The 7,443-nt window shown below is 40.1% G+C and overlaps 1 long non-coding RNA gene across 1 annotated transcript; it reads right to left on the bottom strand.

Annotated features, from left to right (window-relative positions):
- Window positions 1-708: 708 nt before the first annotated feature.
- Window positions 709-7,420, bottom strand: LOC109363780. The gene is made up of 2 exons (XR_002109606.2): window positions 5,290-7,420; window positions 709-4,780 (listed from the first exon to the last, which is right to left on the bottom strand). It is a non-coding gene; the product is annotated as an uncharacterized LOC109363780 (long non-coding RNA).
- Between the last annotated feature and the right edge of the window lie 23 nt (window positions 7,421-7,443).

Here is a 7,443-nt window from a genome sequence, read left to right as displayed (position 1 = left end):
GCGTCCAGGGAACCCCATGAGGGACCGGGCAGAACGGGCAGCCTCTCCGAGGAGGCGGATGTTTCCGATCGGGGGAATCGGCTGAGAGAAGAAAGTATCGCTGCAGAGCTTTTGGGACAGCAGAGCGGGTTCAGAGGAGGGCCACTAAGATGATCAGAGGGCTGGAGCATCTCTCCTGTGAGGAAAGATTGAGGGAACTGGGCTTGTTTAGCTTGGAGAGTAGAAGGCTCTGGGAGACCTCATTGTGGCCTTCCAGTATTTGAAGGGAGCACAAAAACGGGAGGGGAATGGCTGTTTACGAGGGTGAATAGTGATAGGACAAGGGGGAATGGTTTTAAACTGAGACAAAGAAGGTTTAGGATAGATATTAGGAGGAAGTTTTTCACTCAGAGGGTGGTGACGCACTGGAACAGGCTGCCCAAGGAGGTTGTGGATGCCCCATCCCTGGAGGCATTCAAGGCCAAGCTGGATGTGGCTCTGGGCAGCCTGGTCTGGTGGTTGGTGACCCTGCACATAGCAGGAGGGTTGAAACTAGGTGATCATTGTGGTCCTTTTCAACCCAGGCCATTCTATGACAAGCTATGAAAAGAGTAGCACTACTTAGCGAAAGAGCTGAGTCAGGAATTGCATGAGAATCTACATGTAATAACAGGTATAAAAACGCAGCTAGGCCCAAATGAAATGAAGAATACAAGGAAGAACCAGAAAAAAAATTTAACATATTTAATGTAAAAAAACCCCAAAACATACGTGGGCTACACTATCACATTTGACATTCTGACAGTTGCAGCTTGAAATAGCAACTTCAATTTAAGGAAATCTCATTTTTGTAAATTTACAGTTGCTTTAACTTGCTTGTAAAACAGTGAACAACGACAAAAAGTCAATTTTACAATAAGTTGTCATCATTTATTGTGATCACAGACAAGCTAACAATAGATAGAACTGAACCCCAATGCACTGTTTGTGTAGAGAGATTTGACATTCAGATGCTTTATCTGTCTCATAAGCTTAACTGTCTGCAGAAACTAAAACACTTCTAATTTGTATTATCCCATTCCCTCATCCAGTTGCTATAACTGACTCTCAAGGCAAATACCTGCCAGTTTGCCCTAAAGCCAGTCTTTTAATATTCTTTGTGCAAGGGATGGTGTAAGAGAAGACCAGATTAATTCACCTGAAAGCAGCAGAGATTTTCTTAATATATATGAGCAGATCATCTTAGTAACCCTTTGAAGGTAGTGAGGAATTATCTGTTTCAAATACATGATGCCTCACATCCTTTTCTTTAAGAGATGAACCATGTTTCATATTTGTTTTATTCCTATTACAGAAAAACTAAGATGAACAGCTCAGATGTCTAAAACGTGGAGGAAATTGCAATTAACAGAGCCCAATATTTGTAGCAAACCATTCAGAAGTATTGAAGATTTTTATTTCTGAGTGCTCATACACACACAACCCAGATCTCTAAAACCTAAATATGAATTAAATAAGAGGAAACTTCATGTAAACGACATTGTTCTAAACACAAGAGGAACAGAAAATTATGGAATTCTCTTGGAAGTTTTTGGTGAAAATGGGCTGTAATGCATAGTAGCCATTTGTGCATTGAATAATTGAGTATGTCTTCAAAACTGTATTTGAACAAGCAAGCTTTGGAAAAATGAAGAATATCCAGGTTTTTTGATTTAATGTCAGCCGATACGAAGGAAACATTAGTCTTCCATAATTGTCAGTGATGGAAAGGCAACATGGAGAAAAAAATCCAGCATGCTGGAAATACAGACTGTAACAACAGCTACATACAAACCCACTTTTTTCTAAACCTTTTTCTCTTCCAGAGTATGTGTTCTGCACCATTGCAGGAGCCAGTTATGAGGTATGAGAAAATAAGAATGTGGTTAACATTATAACTGTTTTTCTCTCAAAATAATTCTGAAAATAAAACAACAACAAAAAAAAGGTTTGCTTCTTTCAAACCCAAAGTATGCCTCAACATTATGCTCACTCACAAGAGTATCGTTACTACTCTCATACAAGTAATCACACTGAATTTATACAGCACTAAAAAATGATATAAAACAAATAGTCCCACACATAATAATACAATAGGTTCCCAGAAAACTAATCAAGAATAAATCACACTGTCTGTATTGAAGAGTAAACACCATTTTCAAGTGCCAACAAAGTGTTCAATTTGTTAGCATGCCTCTTCCATATAAGACTCATGAGTAGGAGAACAAAGTGATTTCCACACAGGAATTTCTGCAACAACTTTGGTTTGTAATGAACCACAGAGAATTCAGACCCCATATATAATATTGATCTACTGGTAAGCTTCAGTAGGCAACAGGGGCAACTATACATATGAACTTCATGATGAGAATAATAATTTAAACTCAATATGTCATATTCCAAATATACAGAAAAGACTTGATTATATTAAACATCTATTTTCTGCTAGTTCATAGCTCATCCAGCCAGATCCCAACCCTTTAATACCTAACGACAGAAGTCTTTACATCCAATGCATGCTAAGCTGCATGGAAAGCCTTAGAAGTCTGCTGTCTGTACTGAAGGGTTTATCTATTTCAGCACATTTCAGATATGAAAGCTCAACTGTAAAGACTGAACTATACTGGTCATCAGAAGATGGGAAGCCATACTGGTGCAAAACCAGAAGAAATGAAAACAATGCATCAAAGTTGGTACCTTACATGAACAAATTAGTCCTGCTGAGAAACAGAGTATGGTAGCAGGAGAGGAGTGCTGCATTAATACAAATACATGCCTCTGGTACTTCAACTAAAATCAGCGTGGCAAATACAAGATTTGTGCATGTGCAATGCAGGCATTGGCATATTAATTCATTCAAAGCCAAATTTGTGCAGTATCACTGCCACAGCCTTGCTGGCTAGATTTGTAGTTACTCAGGAAAGAATATTACATTGAAGCAGCTGCACTACTTGTGGTACCCAAACTAACTTTGTTGGAGGATGCTTAGTGAGCTCTGCAGATACACTGGTTCTTGAATGAACCGTCATTTTCAAAAGTTAGCCTACTACAGGTTCAAGACACAGTCTGGATGTAGAATGTTTACATGGTAGTCAGATGACAAGTTCATGCGACAGCCTGTCCTATGGCAGGCATTTCCCCAACATTTTAAATGGTTCCACACACCTGCAGATGAGTTGTGTATGGAAAACATTCCACAGTCTCTTATTAAATAACCATTGCACTAATTAGGAAAGCTGCAAATACTACATTAAACAATGTCTTCCTATGGGGATAAAAAGAAAGAATAATGGAATACAAAAAAGAGGCTAAGTTCCTCAATTTTCACATCCAATAGAAGTCATCCAATCTGAAATAAAACAAGCAAACAAATAAGAAAATAGACACGAGATCATTCCCTGAAGCAGGGATATAAATACTAGCAAAAGAAACAACTCTGGACAGCCAGAGTTTAAACATGTATCACAGCAAGTTGAAAAATGACACTGTATCAATTGGTGCCCCTCTCTCAATCACCCCGCATCAACCTGATCAGTTTACACATTAACAGCTATGCTTATTTAACTGATTTCAGCAAACTCACCAGCCATGGTTAGACAAATGGTTTATCACAGTTCCTTCCACTTAATACCTTATCAGTCAAGGTCAGATTGTCTGCCCAGTTACTTTTCCCACAGAAATTCTCTCTTTCTTATCAGCAGTGTAGGAGCTAGAAGGTGTTATGTCCTCAATCAAAAAACACTGCAATGCCTTAGACAACGAGAATCAACTCTCATAGATGCTATACTGTATTTAGACCACTGACTTGCTGCAAGAGCTTAAAGGTATTCTGACTTGTGGCCCAACCTGTCTATGCTAGATGAGGTTACCTGAAGAACAGAAACTCTAGCTTACTCCTCTGACATCTGACACTTCTTTCTTTTCCATTTGCTGCTTGCTAAAATCTTATCTTAAATCCAGGAGTATTTCCTCCACTCGAGCATATCTCAGCAGCTTGGTGGCTGACAAACCTTTTATGGTGCACGTTTTCACCTGTACAAATCCTGCAGTTCAAAGGGTGGAGCCAGAAACAAGAAACAAAGCATAACTCAAATTACAAAATTAGACTGCCAGAAAGAATACATTCTTCTACTGGCTCTGTAGGACTAGCAGTAGAAAGCAGTAATAAAACTGAAGTGGACATATATTCTTCATACTTGAAATGATCAGTATTTAAGCAGGAAATTGCACTTTTTCCAGAAACGCTTTCAGAAATAAATCTGCCTTCTGATATTCATCCTGCTGCTAAAAAAGTCAGATGAAGATATCAAATTGCAAGTGAAAGCAAATATTGCTATTTTTTCACAGCTGTGAAATTCCATCTGCATTGCTTTCGTATACCTACAAAAGTGTTCTAAGGGACTTCAAAATGGAGTTCAAGAGTAAAAATAAAAAGATCTCCAAACTCCAGCTGAAATGTTAGAATCTGCAGGAGGGCATAATTGGACATCCAAGTGTGCATTGCTGGTGTTGTTCTTTCTGAGAAATGATGACTGAATCCTTTACATGGTCAAAAGTAACCATGTAACACTAGTAGTAAAGGGCATGCATGGACAACCTGAAAAGAAATATCAGGCACCGCCTTTCCTTTGCAATTGCTCCAGTTTTCTTCTTAAGAGATTGTAGTTTTCCTTGGTCCCAGGTGCCACAGGATCAAGCTTCAGAGAGACTTCATAGTGCTTCTTTGCTAAGTCAAGATTTCCCCAGCGATGATAAAGCACAGCTGGAACATCAATAAGGAATTTCATTAGCAATATTGTTGAATAATGTGCAGTCTTGCCAGTGACTTGGAAAACAACATTAAAGCATTTGTTTCCAGGGAGGGTCTCTCACTGGCTGGTGGCACAGTAGCTGCTTGTTGTGTTGCCAAATGCAGGAGCAAAGCCTGGGAGCAGAACTGGAATGGAACTGATGGAATGAATATAGCCACAAATGGCAGCCCTTATCTGGTGAGCTCCACTGTGGGTTGTAAACATAGCATAAACGAACCAATTTGCAGCCACTGAGGTGCAGCTACCTCTGGGCTGGATTGTGCAGCCCTCTTGATCTGTCATATCATGTGACAGCTTTTCTGGGTCAGTGCCCTGTTCTTCACTGGCTGGCAGTTTTACCAGGAAGTCAAATAGCATCTGCTCAGCAGGAAGAAGGCTCAAAAGATTGCTTTTTCTTTTAAACCCCATGAATATGAAGCAAACAAACAATACAGCTGAGGAGGGTTAGAAAATCTCTTACCTAAATTACCATGATAACTGGCAGCATTTGGATTGGCTTTAATTGCCTTGAGGAACAAAGCTTCAGATTCCTGAATAATTTAGAAGAACAAGTCAACAGAGCAGTCGACACTTGCAGTAAAATAAAGCAAAATATACTCAAAATTGTAATTGAAGGAGATTTCAAACACCACCATATCTATGTGATTCCACAATATGTATAATCTAAGCTTGCATAAACCTGTAGTTAAAATGGCTGTAGCCTCTGGAAAAGTAACAATGGTACAAATATGTGCCAAGATTTTGCAGCTTCACATTATTTTAACTGGGAGCTATTTAGCACTAGTGAAGTCTGTAAAAGTGGCTTAATTACATCACTTGCTCAAGTTTCAGTCAAGGCAAGCATAATATAATACAGTATCTGAGAAAACTCCTTTTAGATGTCTTCCCCTTCAACACAATTTTTACCATTTAAAATGCAAGCATTCCAGCAAAACTCTTTCAAACAGATGTTTCAACATGTTTCTTAATGAAGAATAACCGAGTGTCTGTCATTTAAAAATCAAACCAAGTGAAGCATTCTTCACATTTCTTGCAAGCTACTTTTTCTATATACCAAGATGCAGTATGTGAGCTCTTAGAACTGGTGATGTCTGAGTACTTCTTAGAAAAGCTGAACTCTCACCAAATATTCAGAGGTGCAATTTTTGCTACACTAATTTCACAATTCAGTATTTTTGCTTTACCATACTAACTGCTGTTATGGACACTTATTTCAGAACATATTTCCTAAAGAAGTTTAGAAGGACACCCCTCAATCCGTATTTACTCACATGCAAATTTAGATATTTTCAGAAGATGCAATGTCACATAGATTCTGTGCTATGCTATTTTAGGGAAAGTTGCTCATTCATTTTCAGTGCAAAACATCTGGAGACAAAATTTCCTCCATGTAATAGTCTTCTGCCTTAAGGCACAAACTTGCCTAAGGTATGTGCAAGTTTTGGCATTGCTTTTCCCAGGCATAAGCAGCTGCTCTAGCATTCTCATACACTGACTGTTAAAGTGCCAAGATTTATTGGCCTCTGAGACCCACAGTGTTTTAATACTTTGTAAATGATTTGGGTGATAACAATAATGCATTATTAGAAACTTTTCAGAAACAGATAGCACCTAATTGAAGGAGCGGTCAATACACTGGATAGGAAGGCTACCACTCAGATCTAGACTGAATGGAGAAATGGAATGGCAGGAATCATACGATCTCTGCAGTTGACTTGGTCCCTGTGGCCCAACCCCTGTTCCACCAGCGCCACTAAGAGCAGGGTCCCCAAGTCCCCAGCCAGATGGCTTTTGGAGATCTCCAAGGAGGAGACCGCACTGCCTCTGTGGGCAACCTGTGCCAGTTCTCTGTCACCCATACAGCATGGAAGCACTGCCTAGTGCTCAGAGGGAACTTCCTGTCCTCTGACTTTTGATCCTTGCATGTTCTTCTGACACAGGGCACCACTGAAAAGAACCTGGCTCCATTCTCTGTGCACCCTCCCTTTGAGTATTTATAGATACTGATGAGATCTCCTCTGAGTCCTCTCTCCTCTGGGTTGAGCAGTTCCATCACTCTTAGTCTTTCCTTGAATTAGAGATGCTCCAGTCCCTTAATCATCTTCATGGACTTTTGTCAAACTCTCTCCACTATGTTCATGTCCCCCTTGTACTGGTTAGTCCAGAACTCGGCACAGTACTCAGGTGTGGCCTCCCAGTATTGAACAGTAGGGAAGGATCACCTCCCTTGACTTGCTACTAATATTTTGCCTAATGCAACCCAGGACATTCTCAGCCTTCTTTGCCACAAGGACACACTGCTTGCTCATGCTCAACTTGGTGTCCACCAGGATCCCCCTGTCCTTTTCTGCAGAACTGCTTTTCAGCTGGGTGGCCCACAGCAAGTACTGGAGCTTGGATTTGTTCCTCCCAGGTGCAGGACTCAGTATCTCCTCTGGCTCCCTCCACTCTTCAGAAGAGAAGATGAATGGGAGACCTTATTGCTATCCACGACTACCTGGGCAGACAACACATAGGAAATGGAGCCTGACTATTCTCACAACAGGACAAGAGACAAAGGAAATTTATGGGAAATTTCATTTAGATAAAAGAAAATGCCTTTAAAAAAAACCAA

Source organism: Meleagris gallopavo, chromosome 1 (genome assembly GCF_000146605.3).
Source record: "Meleagris gallopavo isolate NT-WF06-2002-E0010 breed Aviagen turkey brand Nicholas breeding stock chromosome 1, Turkey_5.1, whole genome shotgun sequence".
Classification (NCBI taxonomy): domain Eukaryota; kingdom Metazoa; phylum Chordata; class Aves; order Galliformes; family Phasianidae; genus Meleagris; species Meleagris gallopavo.
The sequence above is the reverse complement of the archived record's forward strand: the minus strand, read 5'-3'. Positions and strand labels throughout refer to the sequence as shown.